Source organism: Hirundo rustica, chromosome 15, assembly GCF_015227805.2.
Source record: "Hirundo rustica isolate bHirRus1 chromosome 15, bHirRus1.pri.v3, whole genome shotgun sequence".
Classification (NCBI taxonomy): Eukaryota; Metazoa; Chordata; class Aves; order Passeriformes; family Hirundinidae; genus Hirundo; species Hirundo rustica.
In genome coordinates, this window is record NC_053464.1 from 4,383,025 (window position 1) to 4,405,954 (window position 22,930).

General features: G+C 43.1%; 1 protein-coding gene across 27 annotated transcripts in view; it reads left to right on the forward strand.

The window, feature by feature from the left end:
• RBFOX1 (RNA binding fox-1 homolog 1) overlaps positions 1-937 on the forward strand; it is a 1,151,472-nt gene extending 1,150,535 nt beyond the window's left edge. For all 27 annotated transcript variants that reach the window (XM_040078692.2, XM_040078693.2, XM_058422645.1 and 24 more), the window contains one exon: positions 1-937. This exon is cut by the window's left edge. The gene's annotated coding sequence lies outside the window, so the exon portion shown is untranslated.
• The last annotated feature ends 21,993 nt before the right edge of the window (positions 938-22,930 follow it).

Below are 22,930 nucleotides of genomic sequence, written 5' to 3' on the forward strand. Positions count from 1 at the left end.
CAACTTGCTATAACAACTCTGCTTTAAAAAAAGTGTTTGTGATCAGGCTTTCTCTTTGTCATCGTATGTGCATGCAGTATGATCAGTTGAACAATAACCATCAATAAAGTTTCACAAGATTTGAAAACGAAGTTTCTGTAGCATTTATATCTAAGGATGGTAAATAAATTATCTTTAAAATTGAAACAGAGAGAGAAAGAGACTATATTAATCGACGAAAAATGGGGCAGTAACATATATTTATACCGGTGAGGGAATGAACTGAAATTTATTAAGAGTTCAATCCCCACATTTATTATGTAAGATATGCAAAACAAGCCTCCTACTAATAAAAAGAAAAAGTAAATTTTGTTTAAACACCGTGATGAAAGCAAATTGAAAAATGTTTACCAAATGTTAGGCTTCCAATTTAAAGTGTGGACGAGACATCTTTTTTGGAATTGCACACACAAAATGTCTAGTGTAGAGAATAACAGAATTTATTTGCAATTTTAGTTTTCCTGAGATGGCTTTACAGCTCCCACTCTCCAAATGATTATATGGCGTTTTAGTCTATTAAAATTATCTTGAAAGGTTGAGGGTGCAGCCCATATTAGAAAATATTTTGTTTATAAAACTCCTACAGTACTCCTAGTAGTCATTTTAAAATGTATGTCTGAAATAGTTATGTAAGAAAAGCATTTGAAATTTTTTTACAATATATATTGGGAATGTTTTCACTTATATAAATAACTAATGATAATATGACTTATGAAAAAATTATTACTACCATATGTGGAATATAGTGACTTCTAAACAGATTTAAAAAAACAAACCCTACAAACCCAGAAAATGTGTATATCTGTCTTTAGAAATTAGTGTTTATATCACAACCGTGATTTGTGAATAAAGAAAAATGGTTTGTAATATCAAAATAAAAGCTTAGTCTGAAAAGGTACGAATCCGTTGGTGTTCAAAGTCATTTTGCTTTCCCTGCTCACAGTGTGGGTGCCAGGGCTGTGCCCACGGCGTCCCCAGTGCCCTGCCCGTGGGGCACGGGGCTGTTCCTGCTGGGGCTGGCTCCCACCCCTGGGAGTGCCAGCCCTGCCTGTGGGGTGTGTGGGGGCTGCTGTCCGTCTGTCTGTCCCTGTGTCCCTGCGTGCACCCTTGGCAGCTGCCACCACAGGCCTGGGACAGCCAGCGTGGCACTGGGTTCGAGGTTTGCTTCCAAAGATGACCAGTTCCACCACCAGCATCAGCTGTGTTATTCAGGCAACACTGCATGACACATGGGAAATAATTGGGGTTTGTTCCTGAGGTTGACAAAGACATCTTCCAGGCTTCCAAATTCCAGCTGGCCTTCCATTGAGCTGTCCCTTCCATGGACAGTGTCTGTTTCTGTGCACATCAGGGGTAGGGAAGCAAGCAAAGACAGCTGTTCAGAGGCTCCTCCTGTCACTGCCAAGCTTGTTGCCCAAGCCACAAGAAAGGTGGCCACGTGCTGTGGTTCTAAATGTTCCCATTAGCCCAGCGGGTCCAGATGGGGCTGATGGCGGTAACATGCCTTGGCTGTGTCACATGCATGCCAACAGAACTATGTGACTCTTCTACCTGGATTCCCATTGTACTCTAATTTAGCACAAGAAGGCAGGACAGAGAGAAGGGATTCAATATTGCTTGGGTTGCAGTTTAGCAGGAAATTTTATTCTACCAAGTGCCTGAATCCTTTCAGGAAGCTGAAGAGAAGGAACCCTGATATCAGCCAGGAGTGGTGGGAAGATATTATGCTGTGCTTAATTTATATCTTTATATGACATACAAGCACTAAATGTCCAAGTGCACTCTCCTGCACATCAGGCATGATGGATGCATTGCACTGCTTCCCTCGGTGGATGAAATACTGGGCTGAAGATTGGGGCTGAAGGCAGGTGAGAAGCATCCTGGCAGATAAACACAAATGGGACACATAGACACACATGGAGAACCTGAAATGCCACATAATTTTTACGTGGTTGGGTTCACCTGCTTTTGTCTGGTATCATTACTTATGTCTAATACAGTAGTGCTTCCTTTCTTGGCCAAGTAGCCAACATATGCTAAATTAATAAAACTTTATATTTGTTGAACAATTAGCCAGGGAATAAGGAAAGCACCATGTGTAACCAAAAGACAAAAGGCAGACATCTTTGCAGGGTATTTTTATTGCAATTATTTAAAGTTCCTATACAGCTTTAATTGTCTAGCCGAAATTAAATGGAAGCTTTATAGAAGATCTTAGAGCTGTCCCTGTGTGGGATGTTCTGTACTACTCTGTCCTTGGTCATCCTTTTGGGCATTCAAGTTGTTTATTAGCTTCTAATTTGGGTAAAATTTTAGGGTTTTTTTTAACTAGAATTTAATTTTCTTTAACTTTCTGGGAACCTTGTCTTCAGTTTCAACTGCTGTCATGTCATATTGCTGTTTCTTGCCTCAAGTGATTTTTTTGCAAGTTTGACATGTTCCTCTTGCCACATTTTTTCAGTTTTACAGTACAGATGCATGAGGAAAAAAGGCTGTGCAAATCATTTCCTCCCTAAAGTAGAGCTGAAATATCACTATTTTGGTAGGTGTAAGGGAGATAAGAAAAAAGAAGAAAAAAAAGTAAAATAAAAAGTAACCTTGTTTCAGGGGGAAGAGAAGATTCGAGTGGGAGGTGAGATCAGAAGGGAGACAATGATTTTGGGAGGTCTTTGAAGAATTTATGAAAGTGTCATCAAAAAGAGTCTTTTTCCAGTATTATAAAAGTTTATCTCGATGCTTCATTTATACCTAAAGGGCATATGCTTCACCTCTCGCTATAACAGGAGCTCTATGCCGAGTCTTTCCAGACTTTCCAGGCAACTTTCATTCCTCTCCAGCACTTCCCCAGTGCTCTGCATACCAACAGTTGTCTCACAGCTCTTCACAAAAAGGACAATGGACACGGACTAGGATCAGAGGAAGAGAAGCCGATATACCATCAACTTGAATCTTTTCCTGAGGTAAGACGGAGATGAGCACAGGGAGGTAAAATATTAGAAGTACTTTTAGATCCAAGATCTCATCCTTATTTTTTCACTTGGAAAAGAAAGGGATTTTATTTCAAGGTGTTTATGTCTGTAGGTATATTTCCTACACCCACACAAAGGGTGCAATGGCAGTGCAGTTGTAGCAGGGATGTGGCTCCCTGGCTGTGGCTGCCTGGGACACAGCTCCTGCCTGGCAGCAGGACAATGGGACACGCAGGTTGCCTGCTTGTGAAGGGTAGATATTTAGAATTATATCCACGAAGGGACCTGGAAACAGCAATGTCATTTGAGGTGTCCAGGCAGGCAGCGTTCAGGGCCAGGAGCTCCTGCTCGGCTGTTGTTTAGTTCTCTGTAGTAGATGCTGTCCCTTCAGATTCCTACATAATGTCCTGCCAGGGCACTCAGGGTAGGTGACCTTGCTTTTTGTGGTTTGCACTGCCTGGCAAAAAGAAGGAATTTTGGGTGGAAGGGAAGGTGAAAGAGATTGCCATGCCCACTGACATCATGTTCAAGCCATTCACAATTGGATGTGGGAGACTGTTTTTAAAAGTCTTCTCTTGGCTCAATTTATACAGGATTTTTTTTCCACAGGAGTACATTGGGTCAGGTTTTTGTCAATTATTCTCTTAAAGACCCTCCATTTCACATAAATAATTAGTCCTTGAGAAACACTTCTACAATAGTCTGCTGGCTGGGACTGTGCCCTGGATTGCAGTCCCTGTCCCACATCCCAGTGAATAAAACCTGCCTCCATGGCCCTAGTGCCTGGTTAAAGGGATCGGGTGGCAGTGGAGCATCCCTTCTCCATCCCCTGGGACAGACTGGCTCCTCCTAGCTCCTATTCCAAAAGGGATTTACAGCCGAAAAACCAAACTGCAGAAAAGCCTGCTTTTGAGGTGCTTTCGAGCCCTCCAGCCTTTTTCCTGCTCAGCCCTGCTGGGCTGGGTTTGCTCTGTTAGCTGTGGTTTACCCTTCACTGCCTGGGCAGCCTCTGTGCCTGGCCAATTTAATGATTCCACTCTTCAGCAGCAGGCCTGTGAGTCAGGAGTTCAGATGTAGGAAAACTGTTAAATAAAACATAAGCGAGTGCAAAAATAATCATTTAATGGACATTATGAAAGGACAGTAAACCAAACAGTTCAGTCCAATGGATGATGTATAACATCTAAACAAATATGACAACTAATTAAGGATTAGGTTCTGCATTTTGGATGACAGGCCTTATAAAAATGAACAGCTAGGTTATGTTTGGGGGAAAAAAAAGCTGCATTTTGCAAATGTCAGGCAGACAGATCAGTAAGCAGAAAAGCTCAGTTATCCAATTAAAATAAATGTGCAGTGTTCTCAGTAGAAAGAGCTAAAGCATCCTTATGTCGAGGAGTTAAGATGCTGAAATATAAGTGGAACAAAAAGTGCTCTCTATAAAGATTAATGTAATCTATCAAGATTAACATTTTGCATGCTGGCAAAGGCCGATAGTAATGTGTTTCAGTTCTAGAAATTGGAAATATTAGACTAAGATCAGTACCAATTTAAACCCCAGGTAACCCCAAATATTGAATTGAATTAATTATTTATAACCACAAAGGGCTAATAACTTGCCCTGATGGGTTCTGTGGGAAATAGATACTTACAGTAGGTGCTCTCCTATTCCCCACAATCCTCCCTGGTACTTCATGTGAAATGTAATTACAAGTTGCATAAATGCAATTTAGGAAAAATTCTTCCACTAGAAATAATTCTGATTTATTCAGGAGTTTGATTCCTGTCCTAAGAAGGAATAAGGCTGGTTTGAACACTGTCATGTGCATGGGCTATCAGGGAGAGGCCATAAAGTTTCAAGGCCACCAGTAGGGGACATAGTTAAACCTAATTTTTTTTGTTGCTTTCTAACAAAAGGAGGTTACTGTATAACAGTGGAAAGCAAGCAGTGGGGAGGGACCACCATAACAATTAAACTAGGTTGCACTTGATTTGTAGGAAAAAAAAGATTCCACTATCTACACTTCCAGCAGAACATATATATATTTTTAAGCTAAGATTTAAACCTGCCCTTTGATGCAGGTCTTCAAAATAAGAATTTCTAAGGCTGGAAACGTGTAACAAAATTTCTAAAAGGATATTCAGTTCAAGGTATTTTCAACAGAATTAACATGAAACGTGGATTTTCTGGTGGTTTATAAAGCAGAAAGCAGAACATTATTACTAGGAGGGAGGCTTTACCAGAGTATTAAAATGAAATTCAAGTTTGTGAGGTGCCTGATGTATAAAATAAAATCCGTCAAATGTTGAAGTGAGAGGTGATATCTTAGCTCTGCAGTGCTTGAGAAAACATGGAAGATCATGGCTGTAACACTCCCACCTCTGTTTGATTTCGCCACCCACAGATTTGCCACCTTTTTAATGAAGTGAGCAGTTGCACTTGCAGCTCTGAGTGCCTCTGCTGTCCTCACCTTTATTCCTCTAGAAGCAATGTTTCACATCTTCTTGGCCACAACTTTTGATGTTTACCCAGAAGGGCACTGATCCAGCCCCCTATTATTTGAGAAGAGTGATGGCCCGGGGATACAGCCATTGTTAATTCACAGACTCAGCTGATGAGCTCTGTAACTGAGGTTTCATCCCAGACTTGAAATTTCTGGGGCCCTGTTGCTCTACAGTTAAAAAAGCAAACAAAGTTCTTTCAGGAAAAATAGCAAGTCAGAGAAAAAAACAGTTTTATCTGTGAAGCTGAAAAGCAGCTTTTATTGGCAGTTCTCTTACACTAAGAATAGAGAGAGAAATATGCATGTTGCTACAGCTGGTAAATTCTGCCAGAGAGACAAGAAATACCTAGGGAATGTCTCTAGATTCTGGTACATGTCTTTTTTATTATTTTATTTTATTTTATTTTATTTTATTTTATTTTATTTTATTTTATTTTATATATATATATTTTTTTTTTTTTTTTTTTTTTTAAAGATGACCCTCTGCTAGGCCACACTATAAAATTCAACATTGCCCCTTAATGCTTGATTCCCATGGAAGAAGGTTCCATAACTCCTGGGATGGGAGGGCGTCATTTGTGCCCTGGCATTAAGAGGAAGGCATGCATCATCACCAGAGAGTGCTGCAGCAGCCATCTACTCTGAATCCACTCTGAAATCGCCCACCGCTGGAAAATAAAAAGTGGCAACATGAATATGATAAGCAGAGCAACATGGCCTACTTTCTGATAATCTTCTTTTATAGCTTTATTCTCGGTGGCTTTGAGGAGAAGTCAATACAGAAATTGTTCTGCCCAGTGCCAAAATAATGGAAATACATGCAAATTTGTGCTCTCCCCCAGCTGCTTGTCTCTTTGTCCTTTGGTCAGCCTGATCCTGTCACCACTCTACAGAATTTCACACCTGTGTGGAGCTCAGCATAGGATCGGGGTCAGGAAAATAGGATATCCTTACTGGAACACCCTAAGAAGCAATTCCCCAGTAGAATGAATTCTTGTAAGACAACAGGAGGTTTGGGAAAGTGAAAACCAAGTATCTTACTCCTGTTGAAGCTCAGAAGGAACTCGGTGCCAAAGGCACCATTTGATCAGTTTGATCTGCCCAGACTGAGGGGGGATCTTCAGAACATTGTCACCACACACCAAAGGACAGACAGGATTATTTGGAAGCCCCCAAGTACCGGCTGCCTTATTTTAATGAGGTGTTTTCAAGTTGTTTCAGACAAAGCAGTCACGGGTTTTTAAGAGACTGAAGTCACCTGAAGAGGTGTGGTCCAATTTAGGGAGACTTGTTTGGCTAGAATGTTCACAAAGGGCAATTCCAACCTTCTTTTTTCTTCTTTCTTCTTTTTATTTATTTGTTTGTTTATTTATTTATTGTGAGAATTCTGCACTTTTTCTACAAATATGAAAGTTGCTCTCCATTCTAATTTCATTGCCAAATTTAAACTTCATTTTCTTCTCCACACTGTGACAGAATTGAGAAAGAAAGAAAGAAAGAAAGAAAGAAAGAAGAAAGAAAGAAAGAAAGAAAGAAAGAAAGAAAGAAAGAAAGAAAGAAAGAAAGAAAGAAAGAAAGAAAGAAAGAAAGAAAGAAAGAAAGAAAAAGAAAGAAAGAAAGAAAGAAAGAAAGATGAAAAAGAATGTTTGGCATTCTTTTGTTGGCAATGCTGCAGGGCTGCAAAGGAACATGGCACTGAGGTAAAGGAAGACGGGTTGCTGAGCGAGTAGGTCCTAGGAATTTTAAATAACCTTAAGGCTGCTAAAAAGAAAAGTCATAAGGTCTCTGGTGTTTGTGAACATACTGCAGAAAAGCAGACACATTACAAGTAAAAGTTTTCCATTCTCTGTTGTGTAAGCAGGAGCAGGCAACATCAACAGTGTATTTTAATCAGAGAAGAGCTAAGGTTTCAATTTGCTCATTTGCAGCGTTCAGCCCAGAGCACAAAAGCACTTCAGGTGACCTGATTTCTTTAAATTTGGGCATGGATGTCCAAAACCAAATTGATACCTTTTTTTTTTTTCCAATTTTTTTTTTTTTTTTTTTTTTTTTTTTTTTTTTTTTTTAATGTTAGGGCTAAAAATCTTTTACCAGGGAGGCAGAATTTCAGGATTTTAGAATAAACTAATTAAAAGCCTGGTTTGGGGTAGCTATGTATATTTTATGAGTCACAGGCTAACTTTATTTTGACCCTTGCCCAACATATTTCATTCACTGTGTGGTTTCTTAGAAGAAAAGAGTTTTGAACTCACTGAAAGCATTTTACTTTTTTGCTGAAAACTCCACCAAAGCAGGAAAATTCCCAACTATCCTGCCCCTCCTGGGCACACAACAGCAGGTGAGACCCACCAAACCCAGCGGCTCCAGTGGCTCCAGCCTTCCCCTGGCTAAACTGGGGACCAGCACCTCGCCAGAGCTGGGACATACCAAACAGCTAACACCACTAGATGATAAATGCATCGTAGATATAACAAATATGTGCTAAAGCACACCACAGCAATCACCTCAGGGTCACTGACACCTCCCAGGGAGCTGGAGAGCTCCAAGCCCTGCCAGCAGCGCTGGTGAGGGACAGCCACGCTGGGATGGCACAGGGAGGCACAGGCTGTGTACCTGGAGGGCTCAGGGCTGTCTGATATGTCTGATGCCCTCATGTCAGCTTTCTGTACGGCCACAGAACCATGGCAACCCTCTACCCGCTGTCCTAAGTGATGAAGGCACAGCCCAGCCCCACGGGATCACAGCTGCTCCTCTCCCATCTCTGGTGCCAGTCCTCCTGTGCAATGGGGAGTGGAGGCTGCTCTCTCCCTTTTCCCATATTGCTGCACAGAGAATTTACCTTTTAGCCCTCAAAGACAAATTTGACCTTGAAGAAAACATAGAATTGAGGTTTTTCTTCCTCGGAGTTGCATTCCTCCACATGCACAGGACAAATTAATTAAATGGGATTTTGACCTTATGCTTTCCTGAACCTTTTGTATAATAGCCCAGCCTAGGTAAGTTATTTAAGAGGAATTGAAAACTGAATTTTCCTAGAATCTCAATTGTGAAAGCAAATTAACTCTTCTGTGTATCTGATGATAATGTGGAGGAAAAGGACAAAGATTTATGTAGCAGAAGGAAACCAGCAGTCTTGTCAGGAAGTTTGGAGACTTAACTCTGCAAGTCACTTTTAATTATCTTCCCCTGACTACAAAAATTGCCAGTAGCTTGTAGCTGAATAGAAAAATTGCCACAGGACATTCCTTCCTTGCATAACAATAAACAGAAACGTGCTAGAGTGATACAAAACAACGCAGAAGAGTTTTTACTGTTAGTGAAGGGTACAGTGCCATGCCCTCATCCACAGCAGGCCCTGCACCTTTCAGAGTTTAACTTAAACTGAAAAAGCCTCAAGATGGACCATGCAGAGGGAAATCCCCTATGATGGGCATCTGTAAAACATCTGGGACTTCTCCCTACATGTGGAGTTGCTTGTTGCTAAGATGGCTTTACTGAAAAAACTGCTAAAGCTTTAAAGATTACTTCTGAAAGAGAGCAGCTGTGGTTACACTGTTTTAGCAGTAATTGCATTCCTACAGTGCATCTTATGAAAGTTTTCTGAGATCTTGCTTTTGTATTTGATCCAGGAGAAGCAGTTTGCCTAAATAACTCAACTCAGTGGGATTTTTTTTTTTTTTTTTTTAAACTATTCTTGATATGAAACAAGGAGCCTGAGAAGATCAAATAGCAAGTAAAGATTTAAAGAGCATAACACAGGCTCTGAAGCTGGGGAAAAGATCCCAACAAAACAAATAAAAGACCAAAGAATCCCCCAAAGGTTCCTACTCTCTGTGTATATTAACCTGACTTTAAATGGCAGGAGTTCCTTTGGGCTCGTTTTTAAGTGGTTATAACAGCTGTCTTTCAAGAGAAACCTGGGAAAAAGGGACGGACAGGCAGAGGGGAGATCCCCACCATCCTTGCAGAGCCATTCTTCCCAGAGAGCGCCTCCACCAGTGCTGGGAGCTTGATGCAAAGTCATTTTACGTGGAATAAAGACCTGTCCGTAGCCACCTCCTCTTCCACAGGAAGGTTCATCTGCCTTGTGGAGAGCACAAAGGCACCTGCATTTCCCTCTCTGCAGCCAAGCCATGTGGCAAATGCAGCCATTTGTGTTTCAAAGCCTTTGTTCTTAGCCCCTGACTGATATATAGCACTGTGACAGGCATAAGTTTTCCCCTTATTCAGCATGAAATTAACTTGACGTGTTCAAAGCAGCAAAGCTATCAAGCCCGGATCGTAATCAGCGTGAGCTTCTTGGGGGAATCTTCCCAGCCCAGCACTGAAATGTGATCTGTACACGCCACGAGTCCCACGGGCAGCCCGGCACCGTTCACACGTGCTCTGCAAAGGGGCAAGGAAGGGATGGATGTTCCCCCTGCCCTCTCCCTGCCTCCCCTCAGTAGCCCCAAAGTCGTCAGCAGCCGGCCCAGATGCGTTGTTTTAAATACGCTCGTAACGAATAAATGCATCCGCAGCCGTTTGGAGCTGGTGCTTCGAATGTTTAAGTGCCTTTTGGGAAGCTTTTAGGCTGAAACGTTGCTGTTGAGACACTGAAATATTAGTAAATCTTGCAAACGACACAAGTTCTAATGTTCCTCGTTTCTGTGGCGCTGCACGCTGCGCTAATGACCCGGTGACTGGATTTGCTGCTTTGGAAAGCAGAGCTCTGTGCTGTAAAACTTTCATCTAACTTGAGCCGCCTCTCTCTAACGAATTTTTTATTTGTTTACTTGTTGTTTCAGTGGAATTTAAAAGTAGCAATTAAAAAAGTCCAGCCAACCAAACCCTCACCCTCTAACAAGGAAGTTGCCTTAATTCGAGATCTAATATAATGATGGGGAAAACATTGTGTCCAGTAAAGTGATAAGAAGATGCATAAATATGCTGGTATTTTGCATGAAGAGGAATGCATAATTCATCTGATGGTTTTCAGTCATACCAGCCACCACAACTACATTTTGCGCTCAGCTCTGCCTGGGCATGACTCCTCTCTGTGCCTTGGTCAGAAATCCCTGATGTCCTTTGAACCCTGGCCCAGCTGACTCCTGCGGCCATGTACTTTGTTTGCTGTAGGGTGGAAGAGCTCTTGAGTCTGGCTGTGCCAGGCAGGGAGGCTGGCATGGCATGCTCAGCATCTCCACAGAGGTGTGAAGCAGAACCTGAGCAACCTCTGTGCCCAGCCTTCCCCCTGAGCCTTGGAAAAGAGGCCAGGAATGAAAAAGAAGCAGGAGTGGACAGGGAGAGGAGGAGAGCCCTCGAATGGAAGGAGGAGCAAGCCAAGGCAGCTGTGACACCTGGGGACATGGGTGTCTTCCCTGGATTAGGGAGGGGCAGTGTGGGAGCCACGCTGCATCCCGTGGCAGCTGCCTGGGCAGAACAGCTCTCCTTTGCCTTCTGTTGAGAAGAGCTGTGTGATCCTGGAGGCATAGGGAAAAAAAGAAGAAATAAAAAAAAAGAATTACAGTTCTTACAGCCAAGGTGAGTGCTGTGGTCTCTGCTCATTCTGGTGTGATCCACAGGAGGAACAGGGGGGACACAATGCTCCTCCTGCCACCCTTGTGTCCCAGGGTTTGCTTTGCTCGGGAGTAGAAAAAAATACTTTGCATACAAAAATAAATAAACCCCCAGCACTTCTGGTTAAAAAGCAAAGAGCAATGTTTACTTCATGTTTATTTACAGGGGAGATGGTGAAAACAATGCTATTAGAAAAATAATATATGGTTATTTTTGCCTTATTTCTGAGCCAACTGGAAAGATAAAAGATAAAAACTTAAGGGAGAAGCTGCTGATAAAAGTTGTCTGTAGTGAAATCCCTGACTGCTGACCCCTGCCCCCCCTCAGAGCAGGGCTGTCACAGCCCTCCAGGGGCTGGCCAGGAAATGTGTCCCCATGGCCACCAGTCCAGCTGCGCTCACCGGTGGTGTGATGCACCCCCCACACCCAAGTGGGCATTTCTGTGTAAGGAAAAGGGTTTCAGCTTACGTGAAATATATAAGGAAACCAAAGTTCTGTGTCTTTCTCTTTGTAATTAGCTCAATGCCAAGAGACAAGCACCTGTTGGACCTTGTCACTGCGCTTCAAAGTCTGTACCTCTCCTGAAAGGCAATTTGTCCGTGGAACCCACCTAGACTATGAGTAAAACCGGGATTACACAAAAGAACCACAGTGCTTTTCAGGACTGCCATAGCAGTGTCAGAATGGTCTCTGCACTGTGTTCGAGCTGCATTTTCTTTACCTGTTTATGCTTATTATTTTCCTTGTTATTAAACCTTTTATTTTACAAAGCATGTTTGGCGAAGTTGTCTTGCTATGTGATTCAAGCAATTTCCCTGAACAGGCTGGACCCTGGGAGGAACTGGAAACCGCTCTACACCAGCTAGGGTGGGGGATCTTGTTTTTAACCTCCATCCTTTGGGATGTCCTGTGCCAGGGACTGGTGGCACAAGCCCAGCACGGAGCCTCTGCCCCGGTGAGAGGGAGGGGACACGGCAAACGCATCCCTGAGTGGAGCAGAGGAGAAGGAGCCGTGAATGCGGCTCTGGGGAAGGAGCAGAGCAATGGCAGCACTCCCGTGTCACACAGGAGGGATGCCTGTCACTGCTCTCCGTCCCCCAGGCCCAGAGGTTCCCAGCTCAGCCTCCTGCAGGTGCTGCTGGGGCAGTGGGATGCTGCCAAAATGAGCCCTGGGAGGCCGGGGCAGAGAGGGACAGCAGAGCTGGCAGGGCTGTGGACAGAGGCAGAGCAGACCAGCACCTGCTGCGACCACAGTGGCCTCAAAACCACACAGAAACCTCCTCCTCCTCAATATTGGGGTTTTTTTTGGCTACTCTCAGTTGCAAAACTCCATATTAAAAGCTCCAAAAGCAGACAGAATGGTGTGTTTTGAGAGCTGTAGGTCTTTATTATGGTAAAATCATAGCATCTAAAATCCAATTCAGCCCTTGCTATAAATAAGTATAATGAAGAATTTAATGATATTTCCACTAAAATTAGTCAGAAGGCAAACTTTAAAAAATGACACAGATCATTAACTGGGAACATTTCTCAGAAGAGATTTGTTATATTAAAAAGGCACTGAAATTACTAGCGTTAATCAACTGTATTGTATTAAAAACTCCGTATAGATTAATTAAGTACTTTAAATATGAAGAAATAAAAAAGTAGGGATATAGAGGAATCACAGGCTTGAATCTGGGTCTCCTGACATGCTACTTTCACTGAACTTCTTAAGCACCTAATTTAGTAAGAATTCAAATTAAATAATTATTCTTGGCTGGTCTAAGCTGTTTTTAATACCCTATTGCATAAATGACAAGAATCCCGGTATCACTTTTCATTTACTTTCCTCAAACACAGATACTGGGCTCTTGTCCATGCCACCCCCTGGGCTCAGTTGAGTCAGTAAGGGCAGAAGACAGTCAGTAAAATATATTTTATACCATTTTTGAGATATTTAGGTGTGGTTCATTTCCTTCAGGACCTGGCACTTTTAGGCAATCTCCCGCTGGAACAAATCTGGGCTTGTTTAGCCACAGTCTGCAGAGAAGAAGAGCATTCAGCTCATACACCTTAATTTGTATTTGCCAATGAGGGCAATTTGCCTCTGCACTGCTGCTCCCTTGGGTACCAGACACTTAAAACAGCCTCAGTTCAAAGTACCAACTTAAAAAAAAAAAAAAAAAAAAAAACCAAAAAAAAACCAAAAAAACCCCACCCACAAACCACTGTAAAACAGGGAGGCTACATTTTGTCTTTTTCCTTGTGGCAGCTGTGGAACATCCTCTCTCTCTCTCCTCGGGCTAAGCCAGCCTTGCACAGGTGAGAAAGTGAGGTTATTGTGTGGGTGGAAAAGCAGCAGCATCCAGGACCTCAGTGCTCCTGTTAAAACAGCCAGCAGCTCCAGGAGTGCACATCCCTCTCCTATAGAATCACACCCCATTGGCAGATATCTTGTACACACCATTAGAATATTCACTGTCAGCTCCAGGAGAAAAATGTGCTTTACTGTTACGGCACAGGAAAGCAAACTTGCATTTTCCTGCTTGGGTGTCGATGTGTTTTTGCCAGATCCATTTGTACCAGGGATATTTCAAGGACCGGAAAAAATAACAGAGGTGCTCCCTCAACCTGCAGCACTTGGACCACAAAAGGGAATCTGTAAGAGCACCCTACCTCCAAGATAACCAGTAAAATTGTCTTTTCTTATAGACAGAATTACAATTAAATTTCAACATGAAGAAAGCTGTAACCAGTCTTTTTCCCATCCTGCCCATGCAAAGTCCCAGCCAGTGCCCTGGACAGGCTGAGGGATGACCAACACAAGCCTGAACCACCTGTACACGCTTCCCAATCCTGTGTGCACTACAAAAGAAATTTCCTCCAGAGATCCTCTGCTTTGGAAACTGCTATTGAAAAGGCAGCGCAGAAGAAGAACCTTTTACTGGTTTAAACTAAACATTCAAACTTGAAAGCTGGGAGTCTTAGATTTACTTTTTTTTTTTTTTTTTTTTTTTAAATGGGCTTAGTATTAACAAAATAAAATAAAAAATATAATTCTGGTGCAGTTTGACTGGCTCAGTAGCAGGTATTATCATATATCCTTGTCTCTCACTTTCTTATTTCAATTGTGTGGTGCATTAAATGACGCTGGATAATACAGCAGAGTGTGTGTCAGAAACAGGTCACCAGCTGATTTTCTGCAGCTGCTTTATGGAAAAATATATTCCTTAAAACTCAAAAGCTCTTCAGCAAAGTCCTCAATACTTGAGGAGCTGCTGTATGTACTGGGTTTGTTATAGTGCAGCTCACATTCTGGGCACACTCTTTAGCTGTGTGATAAAAATACTGACATAGATTCATGTAAAATGCAATAATCAAAAAGTTTGTAGCCACATATTATCACTGAAACAGAATTAACTACATTTATTTATACTGTATTTTATTTTATTTTATAGAAACACTAAATCAGAGATTGCTTTCACCTGTGAAATTCAGCTCAGCGGACACACTTGTAATTATATTAATTGAAACATCTGGACACTGTCTCATAGGTTTATACTACATGCAAAACCATTTTTTTCCCACTATTACTTTTAAACTAGGCATTTTTCAGGCTTGGATTTTCTTTTTCCTGGTCATTGTTTCTATTTTTTTCCTGCCTTAACACTGCTTATTTTGCTATTGATCAGGAAGTAAGATAAAAACCAGAAAGGAGACACACCTGAAGGTAAAACCTGAAAGGAGCTACAGCTGTGTTTTACCCCCCAGGCACATTCCAGGGTTGATTCCTAATGAGGAAAAGCTTGTGAGGAGCCAGGCATTAAGGAGAGGCTTTGTGGTGCAGCAGATTCTGCTCCTGTGGGCAGAGTGGTGGCTGTAAGGGTCTTTGTTAGGTATGGGGAAATTGTGAGATTCAGAATGCATTTTCTGCGTTGGGAGAAAAGTCCGTGGAGATGTCTGTGCCTCGAGAAAAGAATGGCCTGGGTGAGTGTTACTTGATGCAAGCCCCTGTTTGTTCTACCTTTCAACTTTTGTTGAGAGACGTGGAAAAAAATAAATCTCAGTTTTGGAGGTGATTCTGAGCAGCGAGGAGGTGAATGAAGGATTGAGGCTGAGCTGGTAAAAAGGGGAGTGTGGGGGGGGAAATATTTTAGGTTTCATCTTTGTTTCTCACTCTGCAAATCAATCTTTATTTGCAATGAGTTAAATGAGTCTCATCCAGTCTTTAAGTCAAATCTTCTTTGTCTGGATGGCAATTGGTGAGTGCCCTTGCTTCATCTCCACTCACAAACTTTTTGTGTTTCCATCCCCCTTGTCCTGCTGGAAGGGGATCTGCCAGTGGCCAAGGCTGGAGGAGAATTTTGAGGAGAGTCTGCATCTTGGAATAGGACAGATTCACGTGGAGAAAGAGGGAAAAGGGTTGTGGGAATAGGAGCAGGGAGGTTTATCTAAGCAAGAGGGAGAAAAAAGTATTTGGCTGAGAAGAGTGAACTAATTGGGGATTGTTGGTTTCTAGGCAATTTAATCAGCTAAGACTAATGCCACACAAGGCTTAGGGAAGTTATAAGTGAAGTGCAAACAGTGAATTTTGAAGAATACTTGGGAAAGAGGTATATGCTGCTCTGAAGGTACCTTTAGCCTAACAAAGGGCTGGTGTGCTCATCCACGACCACTGACAGTGAAGCCTAATGCAGAACATAACCACCCACAGCCCAGGGCACAGAGCCAGCTGCTGGCCACGATTTCAGCTGGGTTTGGGGGTGTGGGATCTGTGCCTCATGCAGTGGCACTGTGCAGGGTGCTTGCTCACCAGCTCCTGCCAGAGGCTGTCTGCTTGGATCAGATTTGGTGGAGTACTTGGGTTGTTTGCTCAGGTCCTTTCCTGGAAGTGCAGCAGAGCTGCAGTGCTCAGCCCACCACCAGCACATCATCTTATTCTGAACATCTGCCTCTTGCAATAGTTGTGCCATTCAGATAAGGCTATAGCTCAGAAGTTTCAGTGAGTTAACAACTCAGACTCTGCCTATTTGTGATGCAGGCTCATCCAGGAGAAATGAACAAATATTTTTGCCCCAAATCTGCTCTGACTGGGTGTGAGTGTCAGTAGAGGGAACATCACTTGGTTACAGTACATGTCATGGAGACACTTGACTAGAAATTCAAAGTGACTTCAGTTTAATTTTGGCTCAAGAATCTGCTTAAAATAGAGCACAGATGTTGTCTTGGCTTTTTGTGCTTTGGCTGGAAGGTGCTAATTAAGTTCTGTAAGAGGGCAGAAAGGCCAAAACCAAAAAGCTGTGAACCCAGAGGGAGGAGATGGCATTAAAATGGGTCAGCTATGTCCCTGCATTAGGATAAAAGTTCTTAATTTGTGAAGCAGACTCTTACAGCCAGCAACAGAAGGGATCTTGCCCAGGAGATATCCCCGGAGGAGCTCCTGCACTGCCTCTGAAGGAAGAGATGAGGATCATGCATGTGCATGCCCCCACCACACAATGGATGAACAGGTATTGAAAACTCCCTCCAAAATGCCTGCTTGCTTTCCCTGTTTGTACCTGAGGGGCTTTTAGTCTCTCTTCTAGTTCAGTTGCTGTAGTTTTTCATATGTTGTTGGTGTCTTCCAGGTGATACCTGGTCCCTGGTATTACTGAAAATAATGCTAACAGCAACAATAGAAGTGTCTGCGCTATAAGAATAAAGCACTATAAGAATAAAGAAGGTGCATCCTACAGAAACATCTGACTCCAGGCTGAATGATCTGAGCATAAGTGTGCTCCAGCAAAGCTTTGCTTTGTCCCTCACAGGTGATCACTGACCCCAGCCTCCCTTTCCCTGCTGATGGAAGGTGATCATAGCTTGTAGGCAAGAGGCAGAGGGAGTCTGGATGGGAAACACGGTGCAATCGCACAAAGATGTGCTTTCAGCGTAAGCCATCACACTGGAAGTGCCTCACATTCAGACAGAACTACAAGTGCAGCATGGCAGTAAAGAGGCCTGGAAGTTACTGTGTCTCAGTGATGACTGAGGACCAGATAGAGGCAGCGTGTCCTCACGGCTATTCAGACTGTGTTTAGAAGAGAAAAATAATAGGCAATCTCTGAGTTGCTGAGATTTTCAATTGTCTGAAGTGGTGCAAGGAGCCAGCACTTCTTAATGAGGTTTTGTGGTTTCACTGCACGTGTTTCATTTGAAGGTAGAGTATTTGCACAGGCACTAAAATAGAGTGGAGGAGAACTGTATAGAATTTATGCTGCCCCTGGGGTTAAGAGTGTCCATATCTGATGGTTTATGTCCACCTTTTCTTGCAGAAATGATTGCAGGGTGAATTTTAAGTACTTTATTGTGTGTAGGATTTGTAAATGCACAGGAGCTGGGTTAGGGCTCTTGCGCTTTTAAGGTGGCTGTTGTAAGCCTGGTGCTCGCAGAAATCATGCCTACCTATGCAGCAGGTTTAGTTTCAAGATGAATATGCACTTGTGCTGCCTAATTCTGAAACATCCCCCAAATTAGACTTAATATGTAGAAACTGCAAGTCTGCACATTAGAATTGGAGTTTCTGAAAACAGGAAATAGATTCCTGTGAGCACAGAACCAGTTAGGTTTTATTTTCTTTCTCTTACTTAGAATATCAGTGACAGCTTTAGACACAAATAATTTTGAAAAATACAATCACTTTTATCCTCAAATGTTGAATGAAGAAAAGAAAAAAAAATTGTGTCGAGAAGCTGAATTGGAGACAGGGACCAGGAACTTTATTGGAATGTTTTGGGTGCTTATCCAACCAGCGACTGCTCAGACATGCAGTACTTGAGCAGCAGTTTGTGCTGGTGGTAAACAGCCATCATGATGTTCTCTCTTGTTATGTTACAGTTTAAATGTTCTGCCACGCAGAACTGTTGGCTCTGCTTGTGTGCAGCTACTGCCTCAGAGTGAGCCATGGAGAAGAATGTTTCTGTAAAGAATCCCTTTGGAGCCCCACAGCCTAAGGACAGATCCCCCATGCTGCAAGGGAAGTTCAGCACTCTGAGTTTGGAAGTGGGATTTCACCCTGCCGTTCCTTAAAGAAACGTGACTCCATGTCCTCTGCTCCTACCTCTGCCCCTTTTTGATTTAATATTTGGGTCAAAACTAGAGTTGCACACAAATGCAAAGTTGAAATGAGAAAGGATCATTGTCAGCACTGTATTGGAAACAAATTATAAACCAGAGCAGGTCAAACCCCCTCTTGAATCACGGTGACTTCTTCCCACTCAGGCATTAAAGGATGTGCATTCAGTCCCTGTTAATGGGCTTCAACTTTTCTGAGCTGCATAAGAAAGTTGGATTAACATCTCTGCATTTTGCCACTTTCTGACAGCACTATAAGCTACAGTCTGGGGACTGGATTCCCACACAGGGTATACACTTGAACAAAAGTACAGCTTTAAGATCATCATTGTTTTGACCTTTCTTCTCCTTTTCTGCTCAATTCCTACTGTGATCAATCAATAGCTGCTGTGGGAACCCTGGGTCAATATAATTTAAACTGGTTAGTATGTCAGGATGATGCCACTTCAAATACTGTAGCAGTCAAACCTTGCTGTATAAATAGAAAAATCCCATGTAGTAGAAAGAAGGCAGGTATTTTTCTTAGAAACAATTCTGAGCTGACAAGTCTGTATTTATGCTGATATAAATTATTCTCATAAAAACAGAAACACACAGAAATCCTTGGGAGAGCTGCTTCCCTAATCTCAAGCAGATCTGAGGAGAAACCCCGAGGATGGGTTTCAGTGTTTGAGAAGCTGGCTTTGTGTCTCCTTTCCAGCTTAGTCTGAAGTGCTCTGGTTCATTAAACCCAAACATAGAGCAGTTGTACCCCTGACTTCTGGCTTAAGAAAGCAGCAAGAGTTTGTTACTAAACCCTTTATCTGACCAAGGTTTTGTTTTCTCTTGTGGGAAGAATGTCTTATCTTGGTGGCGGAGCTCTGGAACACCTGTAGATGTTGAGAGGTGTTCAGGCTGCACTTCCCGACTGGGGTAGGGCTCCCCTCTGTGGCATTTATCCCAGGTATTTACTATTTTTTTTTTGTAAACAAAGAAAATCTTACTCGCAGACTTAATGGAAAACATGAACCATCTGTGAATGTTACTTGCAGCTCATTTACTTCATTGGCAAATATTAAACGGTGTTGTAAAGATCCACTGAAATTATGGAAATGGGTTTTAACATTAAAATCAAAGTGCAATTAGAACATTTCACTGCATAATTGTTTGGCAGACTAAGCTAGCAAGCAGAAGATACCCAGCTTTCTGATTTATTGGTCACAGGTTGTTTCTTTAGAACTACAGAAGCCAAGATACGTTTTTGTATTTATATTTTTTAAATGATCTGCACAATTATGAAAAGGCAATGCTCACATCTTGAGGTTTATTTTGTATGACTGTGTTTTACATTTCCAAACTGCGATCTCTGTTTTCCCTAACCAGCATAAATTGGAACCTGCAGGATTTAGAGGCAGGGGTACAGACAGCAGCAGACTCATGTTTTCCCCATGTGTACAACCTCCTCTGGAACATATAGCTTGTTTGGTTTTAATTATTATTCAAACAAAAGAAAAAAGGTTCATCACCAGTGTGGCCCAGAGTGTTTTGTAAGTAAACACCATGTTACAACAGACTTATAATTGATCCAAATACATACTGGTTTTTACATCTGCAGAACTGAAGAGGTTTAAAGAACAAAACAGATTTAGTGTTGGAATACCTAAAAATATTATATATATATATTTGTAAAAAATAGTGTAAAATTTATTTGCCCAGATCATGTTATGAATAGTCTCTGCTTTGCTGTTTCTTAAGGAACAATAAGGGATTATGATAGGTAAGAGCTGGCCAGTGATGCATAGAATCCTTGTGTTTTTAATTTATGTATGGGGTGCTCAGAGTAATATATTTACTTTCACATGCAGCTGAACACTAGGGGCTCAGCCCTGGGAATGAAGTAACATGTAGTTGAAATTACTGCACAGTTCTTTTTAGTGTAAAAGCTTTTCAGTGACAGTCTTTTTCTGTTCAGTGTTTGTACGATAAGGTCTTGTTTGTGACTGGGTTCCCAGGTGCTATTTTAATGCAAAAAATTGTTTTGTTTGGTTTTCTTTTTTTTTTTAAATGCACATTGTGAGCTCCAGTGTTGCTTCAGGAGTAAATATTTAAGTACCTTTAATATTAAACATTTTCTGAATGCCTTGGTACTGCTGCTATAACTGCTTATTTATTTGTGGAATAATGTTAGTCTTGGGGGGAAGAAAGTGTCTGTTCTTAAGATCATGTTTGGGGTCCTCGGTACTCTTCTGGGTAGGTTGAACATGAATTACAGCAGGCTATTTCAACACTAAGGTGAAGTTATATTGGAATATTGCTCCTTTGGGAGCAGAGGTGTACTGCCAATCAGTATTAAGGTGACTTGTGAGAGAGCACTGCTGCTCTGTGGAAATGCACAGTGCTGCTCCATCTGAGCTGTGCAGTCTCTGGGCACTGCAAATTACTGAAGAAGTAGAAGAGCAACTCTTGTAGCTTTTAGCATCACAGGTGGTGCAGATGTGAGCATGTTCCCATAAGCACACAAGGATAATGTTAAAATCTAGATGTTTCCATGCTGTTTGGCTCAAAGGGCCAGGTGCCCTGCAGCAGTCAGGGTCCTCCACCTGCACAGTGATGCTGGTGCTGGGAGCCCCTAGCTCTTGTTGCAGCTTAGATACCCCTCACCTGGGCAAGAACATGGATTTCTTAGCAAATGATTTTAAAACAGGAAGATATTGATACAGTCTTTGATTGCTTCTCCTTGTTCTTTTTAATATGAGTGGGATGGATTTCAGTCTGGTTTGGGCAAGATAAGCAGTTTTTTTCTGATGGGGGTTTTACATTCCAAACTCCCAGGGCTTGAGGCTGTTACCAGCACCTTGTTCTTTGGTTGTTGAAAAACTCCTGGAGCCAAGAAGAAACTGGCCATTGTAATGTGTTATCTGGTGGCAGCTATAAATCCAGCCCTTTCAGCTGGCCCTTCACAGCCACCACAGCTCGGCGCGGCCTGGCTGTGGGCTGTGCCCCGGGCTGTGGGCTCGGTGTCCCGGCTGAAGGCAGCCCCTGCTCCGGGCTCGGCGTGTCCCGGGCTGTGGGCTCCGTGTTCCGGCTGAAGGCAGCCCCGACCCCGGCTCGGTGTTCCGGCTGAAGGCAGCCCCGGGCTGTGGGCTCGGTTTGCCCTGGCTGTGGGCTGTGCCCCGGGCTGTGGGCTCCGTGTTCCGGCTGAAGGCAGCCCCGACCCCGGCTCGGTGTTCCGGCTGAAGGCAGCCCCGGCTGTGTGCTGGGTTGGCCCCGGCTGTGGGCTCGGTGTCCCGGCAGAAGGCAGCCCCGGGCTGTGGCTCGGTTTGCCCTGGCTGTGGGCTGTGCCCCGGCTGTGGGCTCGGTGTCCCGGCTGAAGGGTAGCCCCTGCCCCGGGCTCGGTGTCCCGGCTGAAGGCAGCCCCGGCTGTGGGCTCGGTGTCCCGGCTGAAGGCAGCCTTTGCCCCGGCTGCTGTTGGGTGCAGCCTCCAGAAGAGGTGGGCGGGTGCTGGTGATAAGGCAGAGGCTTGGAGGCATGGGATGTGCTCAGGCTCTGGGGAGAGGGTGGTACCTGCAGGCCAGGATGCCAGTTCCTCCCCTGGTGCTGGGCGAGCAGCTGACACCAGAGTCTGTCATCACCTCTGTGACCTGAGCTCCTTCTGGTGCTGACAGCACCGTGTGCTCACCATCTGTGAGATGATCTCTCGAGCAGTTCTGGAGTCGCCCTCCCTTTGTGGTTTTGGATGGGCATCTCTGCCACAGATGAGAGAGTTGAGACATTTGGGAGCTAAGGCCAAGGGGTTGTTTTGTGCATTCTGGGCCATTCCCCTACATTCATGTGCTGAAGGGTTTAGTGTGCAGAGGCTGGCAGGCTCCCTTCCTCGCCACCAGTAAATACATGGATCAAACACAACATTTCTTTAAAACGTAAGAGCTAAAAAAATAATAAATCTCAGCAAGCCTCATGCAAATGAGCCTGACTTCTCAATACAATTTCCCTGAAACACCAACACAGCGCAGGTCTTTGTAATGTGATAAATCAGCTGAAGCAGCAGGAATTTAACTGAAGGAATAGCAACTTTTTTGAGCACCTCTGGAGGTTAATTGATGAAAGGATTTTGAGTTGATAGACACAACAGGAGGATTTGGATGTTTTCTCTCAGATGAAAACCTATATAGTCTGTGCTGCGAGGTATTTATTTAACAGGAACTGTGAGTATGAACGTCTAAGATGATAATTTCTCCTCCTGCAAAAAAAGGAGTTTATATCAGTCTGACGTATCCCACTATTACTGTGACATCCCAGATAATTTCAGATCCCTTCAGGGGATTGGTGTTTAGATACATGTACATGTTAATCCATGAGGTAGATGGAGCAGGAAGATGACCTCCGAGCTGTGAATCCCCACGGATGGGAAGCAAACAAAAAGGAATGGACTAAGGCAACTTTGCAATATGAAGCTGGCACATGGTGATGATAAACAGTCAACACTGGCACAACGCTGTTGTTTAGCTTTCAACTGAGTTAGTCTTGCTGCTACCACTGGGAAAACTAATAACATAACAAATGAAACTATTGTTCAGTTTCATTAAAAAGAAATCTGATAAGATGGGGAAAATTGAATTAGCCAATCTCAATAGAGTTGCTGCTTGTTGGAGCAAAAGCAATATCATCTCTAATAGAATATGTCCCGGATAGTTTTGGCTGGTCCATGCAGCCATGCAGCGTGAGTTCTGCGTGCAGAACTGGCACAGCCACGCAGCAGGCTAATGTGAGCATTAGTGGGTCAGCACT